This window comes from Strigops habroptila, chromosome 1, assembly GCF_004027225.2.
Source record: "Strigops habroptila isolate Jane chromosome 1, bStrHab1.2.pri, whole genome shotgun sequence".
Lineage (NCBI taxonomy): Eukaryota > Metazoa > Chordata > Aves > Psittaciformes > Psittacidae > Strigops > Strigops habroptila.
The window spans coordinates 15569023-15585614 of record NC_044277.2 but is presented as its reverse complement, the minus strand read 5'-3'; positions in this window follow the sequence as shown (position 1 = coordinate 15585614).

Genomic DNA, 16592 nt, shown 5'->3' with positions numbered 1-16592 from the left:
AGTAGGAGCTGACCCAGGGCCTGCCACTACGATTTCATTCTGCAATATCCATTTTCCTTAGCCTAAACAAACTAGTGCTCTCAACCCAAGTCAAGACAGTGGAGAGTTCTATAGCACAACCATTATATCCATTCGTACAAGCTTTTTTCAACTGTTCAGTTCATCAAGAGTTTAACCCTCTGCTGGATACATTTTTCATGCATATGCCTTTCATTTTCGGTTTGCGGAACAGTGAGGGACCCTTGTAACTGGTAAAGCAACTTCTTTGATAGTAATGACAGTAAGCCTTCAGCAGAATAATTTTGGTGCATATTCAAACATTTATCACAGAAAAAAAATCTAATTAGAACAAATGATGAAATATCAACTGTAATATTTCTTAAGAAGAATCAAGTTTATTGTAGAAGAAAAATGGGAACCAATAATGAGATACAGAAAAATTCCTTATGGTAAAAGTATAAGAAAATACTTTTTCCGGCAGTGCTTTGGTGGGGAACATAGGAAGATTTCATTTGTCAATGATGTTGTAGCAATCAAACTAGCATATGATAAAGTCTCAATGGGTATATTACACAGAAAGAACCTGGATATAAGGATCCATGGTGAAGTCCAAACAAAATAAGGTATCTATTTTCCCTTTTTCTTATTAAAGCTTCTTAGTAATTTTGGGGATCCTCAGTACATATAAGGTATTAAACAAAAATAAGGTATCTATTTTCCCTTTTTCTTATTAAAGCTTCTTAGTAATTTTGGGGATCCTCAGTACATATAAGGTATTAAACAAGGATTAAGAAGATGCAGTGCTAGCATGTCCCTGATTTTTATAAGGATATTTTATGGTTTTGTGTGCAACTCATTCAACCTTCAGATCCTGTAATGATCTTAGCTTTCATCAGAAAGATCAAATTTTAGTATCACGACTGAGACGAAATATGTCAAGGATATTCTGAAAACTGAAAAGACAACTGGAGAATATAAATTTCCCCGGATGTATAATTTAAAAAAAAAACCAAACAAGATGTCCAGGACTTCTGTGTCATACACTGACCTAAGTCATGACTTCTGAAATTGACAATATTGATCAAGCCTCACACTTTTTCTCTTTTTCCAAAGATCTGGTGAGAAATAGATAGATTCCTTTGCAAGCTAGGAGCCATTGATTTAAACTTTATTAAATTTTCTTCCATCTTTCATAAAGAGTAGTGATTTGTACTCACATTCTTTTTTCCATGTACCATCTCCTTTTTCTCCTTTCTGGACAATTTGCTTTTAATCATTTATCCAGAAATGCTCTCTAATTTAAGCTAAACTATTCCTGCATAAAGTGAGAAAGTGAGAAGAGGAGGAATTTTTTTTGGTTTTTTGGGCTTTTTTGGTGTGTTTTTTTTTTTTTTTTTTTTTTTTTTTGTTTTTATTCCTACAAATTTGCCTGAAATATTTAAGGAAACATGTTTCTATTACATGAGATTAATTTTATTTTTATGTTTTTGCTTAACATCTTTAGAATATCTATCAAACTGTGAAGAGTTGTCAGTGTTATCAACCGTCCAAGCTAGTCTTATAAAGCTGGAAATTTTATGGAGCTTTACAGAGTGTAACTGAACTTATTTAAATAATGGCAGTTCAAAGTTCTTAAAATGCTCTTTAAAATGAGAAGATTATTAATTATAATCACATCTGATTTGCATAATCTTCACACAGTAGACTCTGTTAGTTTAGCATGTTAAGTCAGGTTATAAAACCAAAGGAACATGTCCTGGGAAGATTACCCTTTCAGAATTTGAGCCCTTCGGAATCTTCAAACTGCAGCACTCCCCAATCACCCAAATGTGTATCTTCTGTCATTCTTCTGTCACATAATTTACCATGGGTACATAGTACCAAGCGAAAATAAATGTTTAAATTGCTGTCATATAGCACAGATGATCTGGCGGTAAGCATCAACCAATTCCTACCCCCTTGTTCTAGGTGTCAGGCAAATATATAGCCTAAATGCAATTTTAACTTCCAATCATCTGGAACATCACACCTTTGGGTTACTTTACAAGATGCTGCACAATAACAGACCCTACTTATTCTACTGTGCTTGCATTTAGGATACAAAGTTCTCTTGACATACGATATTAACATATGGAAAACTACATAGAAGAGAAGAAAAAGTGGTAGGAGGAGGCACTAAATATCTGAGAACTGCCGAGGAGGGAGAGGATTCAGCTGTCAAAGGTGGAAACACTCTATGCCTAGTGAGGGAATTTTCTGGGGGACAGCATGGTGGAGGAAGGTTTCATACACCCTCTGTGAATGCTGCATGACCAAGGTCCATCTCAAGTGCCTGTAGACAAAGTCAGGCAGGATGGAAAACAGGATGATGTGAAGTTCCCCATCATATTCTACTTCACTGAATTGTTGCTTGCATGGTTAGCTCTTGTTTTGACCCATCAATGCAGAAAACTCTCAGAAAGACAAGTTGAAACATGAGTCAGCACTATGCTATCACAATAAAGAACTCCAAAGGCTTACTGGCTGTATTAGCAATAAAAGGAAATAATACGTTTTAATTATGGATAGTAAAAACCAAACCAAATATAAAACAAAGTTACCCTTGAGACCCTGTAGTAAGGCTCTTTTGACATTATTCACAGGGGAAAAATAAGAACTTACCGTAAAAGCAGAGCAAGTCACTAAAGTATACAAGTCACGAATTTCAAGTATCCTAAAAATATGTCAATATGTCATGAATCTGCCAAAGACATATTTACAAAATAGTGTCAGAGGCTTTCCAATATAACATTTTCTGAGTGCTTTGACATACAGTAAAGAGATTTTTTTGCCCTTCAAGTTTGCTTTTATTTTAGAAGACATATAAATTTGTGTGAGGGAGCTGAAAAATACCGGAGAAAAAGTTAAAGTATTTCCTGAAGAAGTTTCTTATAATGGAATAATGTTATCTTTCTCTTCTGAAAGTTCCATTTTGAATGATTCCTCTCCTGTTCTTTGGGTATGATGAATCTTGGAAGAATCTGTGCAGCAATGCTATAAAAATAACAGGAAATTGTGGAATGATGCAATCCTGTTTAAAAATCTCAGCATTACTTAGTACAGCCTTACATACTTAGTACAGTCTTACATTGTTTGTGGAGTTATCTTTTAGCAACATCTGCTTTTAAAGGAAAACAAATATCACTGAAAACATGTGTAATTCTCCTTCTCAAATGTTGAAGATGATCTAAAATTCAATTATATTCAGTACCTGCTAAGACAAAACTTCTACAAAGATGGTAGGAGCTTTTGGTCCTCACACATACTCAACAGGGTAGGACACTTCTTTCTTGCTCAGCAGTGGAGGCTTTAAGAACTGTAACATGTTAAGATGCTGCTAGGTATTGTTAATGATGTTCCCTAAAACTAACACTGTGACTGAAGAAGGTAAAAGTCTTTCAGAGCAAAAGCAAACCCTCTGCTAATCTATCTTCTGTCATCTTTATGTTGTTTGTTCTCCCTGTAATACTTGGAATAAATGAAAAAATGAAGAGTTAAAATAATATTTCTATGAAAACTGTTTCTTCTCATAATGATTCTAGAATATGTACTGGTGGGCTTAAAAATAATACAAAATACCTATAAATGTCTTGAATACCAGTAGTGTCACCTTTCAGGAATTTTGCAAACAAAATTGGAGAGGGAGGAGTGCAGTGAGTCAAATGTTTTTCAACTGTTTGTTTGTGGGTTTTTTAGGTTTTGGTTCTGTTTCAGTTTGGTTTTTTTGTGGGGTTTTTTTGGGGGGTTTTTTTTATCATTATATGATCCAAGTGATAGATTTTCATTTACAATATCCTGTGCTTCTGAGCATTTTGTTCTGATTACCATAGGGTGTGTCAAAACTGGAGGATTTTTGAGCTCCTGGGTGATGATATGAAATCAGATGCATCTCGAATATGTTTGTCTTTCCTGTGACTTATTTTCCATTGGAAAGAAAATCCAGGAATGCAGATTTAAAAGTGAAGCTCAGCCTTTCTCTGGGAGTCAGATCCACAGTTCTGGCAAGGTCATAGTCCACAGAGATACAGAGATATAGTCCACAGATATGTACCCTTTGATATGGAAAAAAATTTAGCTATCCAGTGGTGCAACCTGAAAAAAGAAAAAAAAAAAAAAATCATCACAGTTGCCAAACACTATCTTCTCTACATCTTCAAAAAAGTTAATTAAATTCCTTAAATTTAAGCCCACTTTTCAATGCCACAATACTGTGTCTTTAATTTTCTTCATTTTTTTTAATTCGGCCAAATATACCATTCTATTCCCTCCTATCCTTCAGGTTTATCCCTTAAGGTCACACAGAGGAAAAGTAGTAAAGAGATCACCAATGAAAACAAATGTACAGACCAATTAGAAGTATAACAAATTTGAGTTACGTACAATTTCAACTCATTTAAAATCATTCTTTCTGATTTCAGTTAAAAGACAATGACCTTTTTCCACTTCTAAATACAGAATACATCTTGTTGAAAAAATACGTATAAACCGTGATCCCTGATTCTCCATTACTTCAGTGTTTCTCATGTTGTCTTTGCTCTCTCATATATTTTTGCAGACACAGTAGAACAACTGGAGTTTCTTTTATTCTGTGTCATAGGAACGTCACTTTTTTAAACAGACTACAGATGTTGGTACAAATTCATATCATTTCATTTCTCAGTGTATTATTCCTACATACACTTCAGTTATACAGATCTTGAAATTCAGCTCAGGACAAGTAGGAATTGCGTATGTAAATCATTCCATTGATTTTACTGGAAGTACACATCCAAGCAAGTAGTAAATATTCTGGCCTTTTCTGCTCCTTAATTCTCCACTGAATATTTATTTTATTCCCATAGCAGCTAATTCTATAAGGACAAAAAATAATTCAGCTACAGATGTGGTCTTTATGACATATAAGACATCCATTTGAGAAGATTTATGTTTCAGGAGAGAAATTTCAGAACAATAATAATGAAATATGTAGTGTTTATAATTCAGATTTTTATCTTTGAATCTTAAGTAACTGCGACAGGTAATTCTGTTATTCAGTTATGAGATGGGAAAATAACCCTCTATCTCAGTGTTCTGACAGCCACAGATAGGTTTGTCAGATCAAATGTGTCTATCACCACCTAAAAATGCCTTATTCATCCTCTTGAAAAACAGATTCCTTCACATACTTTGGCTGTCTTTGACGAAAAGTTGTTAAATTTCATCCTACAAAAATTGAAATTGTTAGGTTCTAGATTCCTAATAAAACATTAAAACTAAAAAAAAAAAAAAGAAAAAAGAAATTCACAGAGCTAAACCAGTAATAGTTTTCTGAAATTGAATATAAGTAATTAATGGTATGAGATTTAAAATTAAACTTGTATTTATTTGGACAATAAATGTGCTAAGAAAAAAACCAAAGTGTAGGTCCTGAAAAAAAAATAGATCCCAAGACATAGTCTTATTAAACATATTAAGAAAATTTCGTTAGAGAATTCATAATAAATGAACGCATACTATGTTTTAAGCATTTAAGCATTTCCTTGTTATACTAATAGTTTACATATTACAGAGCCATGAACAAAGGAAGCAGAAAACTGCTTATCAGGAATATAGGAAATTGTATGAATGAAACAAGAGAGTTAAAGTAAGATAGATTTTTAAAAACAGTTTTCCAGACTAATCCTTTAGATTTTGCTTGTATCACAGAGATCTTTGTTTAATGAATGCATTGGCAAAAATGTAATACAATGGTGGCAATACTTATCTGAGGATTTTACAGTCTTACCAATGATCCATCTATCTCTAGGTAGTAAATTTACCCATATCTAACTACAGCAACAATTCATTCTTGCATGCATTTATACATTCAGAAAGTCATTCAGCCTGATTAAAGCAAGAGGTTGCTGTATTCAAAATATGATCAGAAAAATATTTTGGACTTGAGATCATACAATCAGTATACATGGCAAGAGAAAATATCAGAGTAAGATAAACAATATCTGCATGAAGACTGAAAATACTGTACAATGAAAGGAGTAATTTTAGTGGAAGCCTTAGAATCCATACTTAAGATTTATCTTAAGATTTAACTATGTTGTCCCATTATATACTCATGGCCTTTCTAGCTACTGATGGCTATCTGTAAACAAGGAATTCACAAGGAACAATTCAAAAAAGCAGTATATCATCTGCCTATACTAATTGGCTTTTTATAATCCCTGTGAATGATTAATAAAAAAATAAAATATGCCTCTTCCCAAACTGGGTCCTTCTCCTTGCGGAAGGAAAAGCACCCGGAAAGGTCAATGGGAAAGAAGAACATCTGGTAAAGAGACAACTGACCATCCCTCTCTCCTCCCCTTCTTCTCTCACGTGTACTCATGCACACATAGCCAAACCACCACACTTCTGTTTGACTGAGCTTAAAGCATCTGTCGTGAGGAGTCCTTTGCTCCCAGTTTTTTTACTTTTTAAATACAACCATTCCAAATGCGGTGCTGTTTTAAGGAACTAAACTAAAAATAAGGTCATCTCAATGTACTTCTTACAGGTTACTTTTCTGAGACCTTACGAAAATGCATTTTCCAAAACTGTTATACTATTGCCTTCCTTATTTGCTAGTGTAATGATAATATCCTGCTATCAAGAGAGACATTACAGTTTGTGATTTTACACCATTTTTCACATTATGAATTGCAGGAAATCACCTGGAATGTCCAGAGAAATATACTATTAAAAAAATACATGGTGGAGTCACAGTCCCACCATCCTTTGAAATATAGCAGTGGCAGCACATTGTACCTCATGACTTGGCTGACAGACAGCGGGAGAAGCCAGGAATAAACTGGGGGGATGGGGGCGTCTGAAGTAAAAATCAAATTGACAACCCATGTTATCTGATACTAGCTAGATGAATAACTATTTTTCAGGTTTACCTTAAACCACCGTGCGCTTAGGTAAGGTAATCAAAAGGCACCTCCCCAGAGGCTTCTGAAAAAACTTAGGAGAGCCTAAATGTTGTTACTGTCACTTCTGTCATCAAAAAAGTCAAGCATTGTCTGTGTAAAAGAGATCAGTTTTGAAGTGAGCAAGCATGTGGGAAGCTTGACAGTAAAACAGCTGTATCAGAGAGAAGAAACAGAAAGAACTAAAAACCAGCAGGAAAACAAGTTAGGTTATTTTGCTAGTTGCCTCCAAAATAACTTTTCTGTAAACAAAAGCAAAACCAAGCCCTTAAACATAACTGCAAAAATAATGTAAGCAAATAACCTCATTTGGAAAAGGAATAATCAATAAACAAACAATTTAGCTATGAAGCCATTGGATTTCTCTTACTATCAGATAGATTCTGAAAATAACACAGATCAGATGGAAAGCAAACAGCTCGATTCCTAGCAAACTTTCACCAAGAAACACTAGTAATGTCACAGGAAAAAAGGGAAAATTATTTGTCTGCCTGCAAATTGTTGCAGTTAGTTCATGAGGATTTGCAAAATAAATTCTCTTGGTATAGGCTACCAATTTCATTGCTGTATACAGACAGGAGAGATTGTGTCTTTCCAAAATGGAGTAAATTTTTGTGGAACAATTTTTTAGTGCAAACCCTCTTGTGAATCAGAATATTTATAATAACAATCAAAAGAAAGAAAGTTTGCAGTCATCTGAATTCAAACAAGGAAGTTTTTGCTGATCTTGGTGATTCCTAAGAACAAAAAAAAAAAAATTTCAGAAGACTAACTAGTTCACAATTAGCTTTCTTTGCAGACCAGACAGTTTGGATGTTTTGTAGCTATGGCTCACCAGGCAAAGCTTGAATGTCTGCAGCCACAAGAGATGCCTGTACTTACTCAGGACCCAGGCCAGTCTAAGCAGCCAGTATTCATAACATGATTTCATACTATTTAACTTGTTAAACAGATTATGCATAATATAATAGTTTCCAAAACAAAGATTCAGTTAGATTAAGCCTGTAACTTCTGAGAATTCCCACTGTTTTGTTCTGAAGCTATGTGTCCAAATGAATCTGAGCTAAAAAAGTAGCAGAGAAAAATATGGCTCATCTCACACTTCCTATGAGATGTGGTTTGGCTGCTCAGTTCATGTCACTTAGGAATTAGACCCCCTTGTGAAGGTTCAGAGTTATAGGGCATGCTAAAATGCAACAATAATTTAGTTATACATCATCCCGTTTCTGGCCTATCTGGTATACTGAAGAAACTGGGAACTGGTGCTATACCACAGAATAACTGCAGGGCTCTAGAAGTTCCCTTAAAGTAAAGTATTATTTAGCCACTGCTGTAAGCTTTCTAGACAGGTGTTCTCATGTTCTATCACACATTAAGAAGATCGGATCCTTAGTGTTGTGTAGATCCTGTATTCTGATCTCATAGCAGAAATGTCTCTAAACTTAATGTGGCTTTGCAGAAATGTAAATTCTTATGAGTGGCCTGAACAACAGATAACAAGGTGAATAGCACTGTTAAAATCCTAACAAGAGAAGAAAAGCCTCATGTCTGGACACATCTTCTTGCTCTGCAGGGCTGTTTCGTGTAGCCTTATTTAGTTTTCAGGGGACTAATATGCTAGAGTACTGTATTCGCCTGTCCTCCTGGAATTCCCTTGCAATCAGTCCAAGGGTTGCTTTGGCTCAACTGAAGCAGACCCAGGCAGTGGAAAGCAATAGCTCTGTTTTCCAAGTTTGATCCAAAATCATGGGAGCTTTCATGGCAGTTATCATTCTTCTTGCTAGATTGGTCAATCTTGTGTGACACTATCAACATAGTGCTGTCTTAAATCTGAGTCTTGAAACTTGATCCTAGATATTCCTAAAAGATACAATATGAAATAATGGCTGATGTCTCCAAGGCACCTTACGATATACAGGTCTGCCTTGGCCTGTCTCAGGAATCCAGGATCCCTACATCCCAGATAAATAGCATAAAGTGATTATCAAACGTCATAAGGGAACTCCCTCAGCTGGCCAGAAAGGATCCCAGGAAAATAAGTGCCTTACAGAAGGGTGACAAGTATGGAGATGTTTGCCTAGCAAGCTGAAGTTTCATTTACTGTGCTCTGGTACAAGAAGGAAGGAAGGATTCATAGGACTGGAAAGGGAGAAGGCAGAGAGTTCATCACACCATCTTCTTGCAGGTGAAATAGTGTGTGAGATTCTTTTATTTAAGTGTTAGATGAAGCAAGGAAGCAGTTATGCAAGCAGAAACGGTACCCTTCCCTGGTTATACAGCATAACAAGACCATTTCTGGTCTTGCTGAACATCTTATTAAGAGAGGAAGAGAATTTGCTGACCCTTCTCCTTCTTTGACTGTTAATGATCAGGGTTGCTTCTCTGGCAGAAAGAAAACTCATATAAAAGTTTGTATGAGAAAAAAAAAACAAACCCTTAAATGTTTTTTGTACAAATTATATAAATATTTGCTGTTCAATGAGAAGTAAACACATCATTTCCTTCATGATCCAGCTGTTTTATAAACTCAGTTCTTGTCAGCACTGTATTTTGTGAGGTGTGTTAAGCATGATCTGACAACAATAGAGAACATGAGTCCTACAGGGCTCTAACTGCAGACTACACACTGTTTCTGAGTCCATATTGCACATGGGCATGCTCCGGTTGCTGAGCTATATGGTCCATCAAAAACTAGCCAGGTCCAAGAATGCAGAATGTGTGGAAACTGGGTAGCTTCAAATTTAACAGAGGAGCAAAATATGAGTTCTGAGCAGTTCAGTTTTTAATTTAAGTATCTTAGACTCACTTTGATACCTAAAACCTTAAATAGAACTTGCCCTAATTTGTCAGCTTTGGTCAAACACCAAACTCTTTTGGTTTTGCTTCTTCTGAGTAAAAATTTATGAAGCTATATTTGACCTAAAAGAAACACAAAATCTCAGCGTGGAATGTAAGTTCTTGAGAACACCTTTAAGGTTGTTTTGGGTTGAGATTTTGCTCAAGTAAAGCAAGAATTTAATTTAAATGCTACTGTAATTTAAAACTTTCATATGACTTACCATACACAGAATAGTTATGGAATTCAAGATTACTACATTAAAAACAGAGAGGTAATTTAAGTTTCAGTTTTTCTTAAGGAGATTTTGTTGGGTTTTTTGGTTTTGGTTTTTGTTGGTTTTGGGTTTTTTTTAGCTAATAAAAGTGTTTTGAAAATGTTGTAGCTAATGAAAAAAAAATTGACAAAGAAGAAATTAAATCAAGATGGCTACAACTATTGACATCCTTGAAAGGAGAACTGCTGCTCTTTTCCAGTCCTTTTATTTTATGTGGTTCTATGTTTATATGTCAACTTTGCATTCAAAAAAATTCAAGAAATACATGCGGGGGCAGAGGACTTTTTTCTGAAGATTCACAATTGCTTTCAATAAGTATAGGAGGATGCACTAAAAAGAAAAGTTCAATTTGTATTCAGTCACTCTTCCTTATTTTCCTTCTTCCTATCCAGAGATTGGCATTGCTTGATGTTAAATCAGGAAATAAGAAATAAATAAATCTTTATTAATTTTATAAAGGAAAGAAGCTGGCTTTCTAATGCAGAATTAAATTCAACCTGAACATATTTAGTGGAAAATAATTATATTATCTCTATTTTATTTAGTTTACTTTCCTCATAGGGATGGACACAAGAAATGAAATTGCTGAATTAAATGTTATTGTTACAGTGAACAAATATCTATTGTGGAAAATATAACTCAATTTACTAGAATCAGAATCCATAAGACATATCCCTGGAAATTAATACAGCAACATATTTTTTAGTGATTACTTTCATGGTTAGAGTAAACTGTATATCTAGCAAACTAAAAAATCAGTTTTTCTGGATAGAAAATACAGAAAATTTATTAAGAATAAGCACACCCGGTCTGACTGTAATGCAAGTATGTAATTCTCAAAGAAATGCTATTTACAGAATTCACCCCAAAATATCATCTATCACATATAAGAATTAAAAAACCGATTTAAGACTTCATTATAATGAAATAATCCCTTATAATTATTTAACTGTAGCTAATTCATTAATTCTCTTTGAAATTGTAAAAGTCATTAAAAGTAGATATTGATACCATGACATACAAATAATTAATTTTATCTTAAATATATATATATTCCTATGCCTGTAATAATAACTTTTTTTGCTACTTGGTTATGCCATCCCGTCTAAACAACACTCTTGAAATCTTCAGCTTTCTACTTTTTTAAGGGAGTGGTTCTACTCAACCAATAAAAAGCAGGAGGGAGGATCACCTTGAATCACCTCAACCTTGAATCATCAACATTCTTTTTCAAATGCAATTTAGGAATTACACTGTACTCTCCATTGGTATACTGAGTTATCCAAAAATAAGCTAGAAGAAATTTTTAATTAAAGTTTATTATTTCAATCTATCCTCTCCTTGTCTATTGTAAGGCGAGAAATTACACAGATGGTATTCCAAACAGCATCAGTAGAAAGGGTGTAAACATTTTAGCAAATATGATATTTAGTACATTAATGATGAAATGTTTGGCTTTTGTAATGATACAGGGAAAATTACACTGAATACCAGTTAAGCTTTTGCCCCAAACCCCTCACATTTCTGCACAGGCAAAAATTCCTTTCAGACATTTCAGGATTTGGAAATGTGATTTTGTTGTATAGGTAATGCATTGGACACAGTGATTCTAATTCTACCCTATGTAATCTCCAGGTAGAATAGATATATCTTGGTCATAAGAATCATCCTCTCTCAGAATTAATAGTCTGATTATATGCTAATATTCCTGTGTTACTTCCAAAGTCAAGGGGCAACTCCTCTCACAAGAAAAAAAAAACCAAACAAAAAACAAAAAAACAAACCATCATTCCTTTGCAATATTATTCATAACAATCCAGGAATTTTATCCAGACCTTGCTATTCTACTGCTCTCACAAGCTTAACCTAAAATAATTGAACTGTTACACAGATTAAGCTGGATTTGCAGGGGTGATGACAGCACCATACTCCTGTTGATTGATCTCTCAGACACATTCAGACATGGTAAGACATACCAAATAATGTTGGTTAGTGCTCAAGAGCATTAATTACAGAGTTCTATCCTAAGAAAAACCTAAATGTTAGGAGGAAGTCTGTAAATGACAGTTTGATGAGCAGAAAGACATGTTTAAAGGTCTATGGTATCCAGTAATAGCACCTTGAACGATAATTTGTTGATAAAGCCAATAGACCATGTATTGCTCTAGTAAACTGGTACAACTATTACTTGGTCAGAATAAGTTCATACATGCTGAATTAGTCCTTTGCAAGAAAGTAAAGCTATATAGTAGCCTGGCCTGTAAAATAAATTTATCTGTAGTAAAGTCATGAGCAATCTGATCCATCTACAAAGTTGAATCTAAATTCAAAGTTGATCTTTCTTTGACTAGGATGTTGAATTAGATGACCTCTAGACACCCCTTCAGCCTGCCTTATTCTCTAAGTTTATGAAGTCAGATAAGTTTGTGAGCTGAGGGAAAAATAGATAAGTATGTTCATACAGATGCTTCGGAAATTCAAGGACAGGAAGGAATAATGATGAAGAAAGATCAGAAGAATAAAAAAATGATATCTGCATTCTTCATGTGATCTTCTGGAAAGTTAAACTACACTATGCCATGTTTTGTTAGCTGAGACCTGCACAGCAGAGTGCAGTAAGAGCAAACTACATACACTACTAGATTCCTATTTTGCATCCTCTCATTTTGAAGCTTCATAGCACCAAGGGACCTCCTGCAAAGTCTGATGGTACAAGGAAAGCCTCTTAATTCCATTTGCTTTGCCTGTCAAGTAAATACAGAAAAAAATCCTCCAAGTTCAGGGCAATTTCTAGCTGCAGGTAAGCAAGATACACTACAGAAACATTAGTGAAGGCTTCTATTCAGAAACTTATTTGTACTATTTTTGAACCATTTAAGCTTGCCAGAAACCATGAAGATTTACAACTGGAACAGGTGAGCTTTCCGAAAAAAAAAAAAAAAAAAAAAAAAAAGCGGGAAAAGAGAATTGCATACCATGAATTGTTTTCAGTTACAAAAGGTATATAGTTACAAATAATAGTACAGGAACTACTGTGAGCCCATCCAGGACACAAGTGAGCAAAGAATAGAAGTGCTCTAATACTTCATATCAAATGTCAACATCCATTCTATTGATGGTCACTCTACCTCTATCATTACTCCTACTTCATGTCAGTGGGATTACTGACACAGTGAAGTGCTGTCCAAGCAATGTCTAGCCCTCTTCAGAGCAAAAGCTAAAAGCTTTCTTCTGTGATTTGTGTAAATAATGACTGAGAATAATTCCAGTCTTTTGAACTGCAACTTGCTGTGGAATGAACACTACCCCAAATTAAAAAGGACATAGCAACTGAAGGAGAAGTTAAGTTCCCCCCTCAAAAATAATTATTTCAATTGTTAACATTCCCCCTCCCCTACAGTGCCTTTGGCAATTCTTATGGTCTCATTGCCATGCTTTTTTCCCTTCCCCCTTTCCTACATTACTGCTGTTTCTTTGAGATTCAGTAAAGCCAGTATTTATCTACAGAATCCCTGAACATGTGAATGAAACTTAAAATCCTTTCAACTTACTTTCTCATCCCATTTTGCTAGTGCTGCTTTCAAAATATTCATTACAACAGTGTTTGATTTACTTCACAATTCTTTCCTCATTTTTTCAATTCTACGTGTAAGTATACAGGTAAGTTATTTAGTAAGAAACTAAATATTTCAAACACTGTTTTCAGTACTTTGATTTATCAATTTAAAATAACAACAACCAAACCTACCTGCAAGGTGGATTCTCTGTGTATAGTCTCAAATATTGCCTGGTAAGAATTTCAATCAGAGAAAACATGTCTCTGCACTTTAATTGAACTACAGGGACAGAATATTTAGCAATTATGAGTATGAAAGGACAGAAATAAATTCTTTTTTTGGATCATGACATTGAGGTATGAAGCAGTTTTTAGCAATAAACAATTTTTATATACCAGAAAATCAGTGGGGTTTTTTTCTTAAAAAAAAAGTTTGAAGACATTGGAACAGCAAAAATTATTAATAACTCATCATGATGCATTAAGCACATGAAAATTTGTTTTTTAATTGAAGAGCAGAAAGAAATTGACAGTGCTGGAGCCTAAAGTCCCTTATTTATGAGTGCATCTTTTAGCAATTTATGCTTAGCATGGTGTATGCTGGGTGCCAACACTTCTATGCTAATATATTAGCATTGTCAGGCTAACTGAAATAAGTTATAGCTGAGGAAAATAATAGGAAGTCATTCATTAGGAAGGCTAAATGGTGTGCAGAGAATTGTCTATGTATACAGCCAATGCTGTCAACATTAATTGCAAAGACTGTGATAGCAGAACTACTGGATAAAATGTTCATTTTTCAAATATGCAGTGAGGTTTCAGATCCCTCTCTGTTCTGCCTCAAACTAAATCCTGCAATATATGTATGGCTAAACCCAGAGACAGCTGGAGATACTCAGGAACTCTCATTCTCAATGAGAAGGAATTAAAGGTCTGTAAGTAATTGCAAGGCTACGATCTCATTGGGATGCCAGAAATGTCATGGGGTAGCTCACACGACTGGGGTGCTCCAGTGGCTGGATATGAGCTGTTGAGGAAGGAAAGGCCAGGAAAAGCAATGATGGAGTGTAGCCCTTGAAGCGAAGGAGCAGTGGCACTGCATGGAGATCTGCCTTGGATGATGAACGAACTGAGAACTTGTGGGACATTATTAGAGGGCAGATCAACACGCGTTGGCATTGTGTTGGGTGTCTGCTGCAGAACAGCTGATTGGGAAGAAGAAACAGATGAGGCCTTCCTCAGACAACTGGAAGAAGTCTCATGTTTGCAGACCCTGGTCTTCTTGGGGGACTCAAACCAGCAAAACATCTGCTAGAGGTTCAACACAGCAGGGCACAAGTGATTGAGGAGGTTTCTATAGCACATTGATGGCAGCTCCCTAACCCAAGTGATCAAGGAGCCAACAAGGGAAGACAGTCTGCTGGCTCTCATAATTACAGAGAGCAACTTTGTGGGTATGTGACAGCTGGGGATGGTGTTGGTTACAGTGGACACAAAATGGGGGATTTGAAGATTCTGAGAGGAAGCAGCAGGGCAAAAAGCAGGATCACAACTCTGGATTTCAGAAGAGCAGGAGAGCAAGACTCCAGAGTTCAGGAACCTGGTTGGAAGAATCCCCTGGATGGTCCAGCAGTAGATACCAGGAGAGCGAGTTGATTTTCAAAAATCATCTCCTCCATGCTCAGGAATAGTTTATTCCACTTTTTAAGAAAGGCAAGAGGAAGAATCAGGTGAACTTCAGGCTGGCCACCCTCAACTTGGTGCCAGGGAGCATGATGGAGAAACTAATCCTGAAAACCATTTCCAAGCTTATTCAGGAAAGGAAGGTGTTTGGAAGTGGTCAGCATAAATTTACAAAGAGGAAATCATGCCTGATCAACCTGATACCCTTCTATCATGAGATGACTGATTTAGTGGATTATTGAGGAATGGTGTATTTAATTAATCTTGACTTCAATTAGGACTTTGACACTTTGTGTCATAACATCCTCATAGACAAGCTGACAAAATGAGTGAGACAACTGGACAGTGAGATGGCTGGAAAACTGGTTGGACTGTTGCTAGGCACAAAGGATTGTGGTCAAGTCCAGAGGGAGGGTAGTAATTAGTGGTGTATCAAAGGGCAGATAGTGTGGCCAGTATTGTTTAATATCTTCATTAACAACATACAAAATGTCTCTGATGAGAAAAAGTCCACCCACAGCAGGCTGGCAGACAATAGAAAGCCTGCAGGAATAGCTGATAACACATAGTTGTGCTGCTATTCATTTCTCCATACATGGAGAAATGGGCCAACAGGAATCTCATGAAGTTCAGCAAAGAGAAATACCAAGTCCTGCCCCTGGAGAGAAATAAACCCATGCATGAGTATATTCTGGGGACAACCAGGTGGGAAACAGCTTTGCAAAACAAAGCCCTGAGGGTCATGGTGGACACCAAGCTATCCATGAGCCAGCAATGTGCCTTTGTTGCATAGAAGGCCAAAAAGCCTTCTGGGTTGGATTAGACAGAATATTGTCAGCAGGTCTAAGGTGGTGATCCTTCTTTTCTGCTCAGTCCTGGTAAGACACATCTGGAGTATTGTGTGCGGTTGTGATCTCCCTAGTACAAAACAGAGGGATATACTGGAGTATGTCCACCAAGGCAATGGAACACCTTTCATATCAGGAAAGGCTGAGAGAGCTGAGACTGTTGAGCCTGGAGGAGAGGAGGTTCAAGGTTTTTTTCAATGTATAAAAATATCTGATGGGGACAAGAGGGAGAAGTGTAAAGAAGGAGCCAGAGAGCACGGCTCTTCTCAGTGGTGCCCAATCAGAGGACAAGAGACAATGCACATTATTCACCTTTTTGTAAGAGAGAAATGCAGAAGTTTGAATACAAATACATCTTATTGTTAAAATTGAAGTAAGAGATTAAAATTCTTCTCCCTCCCCTCCAATT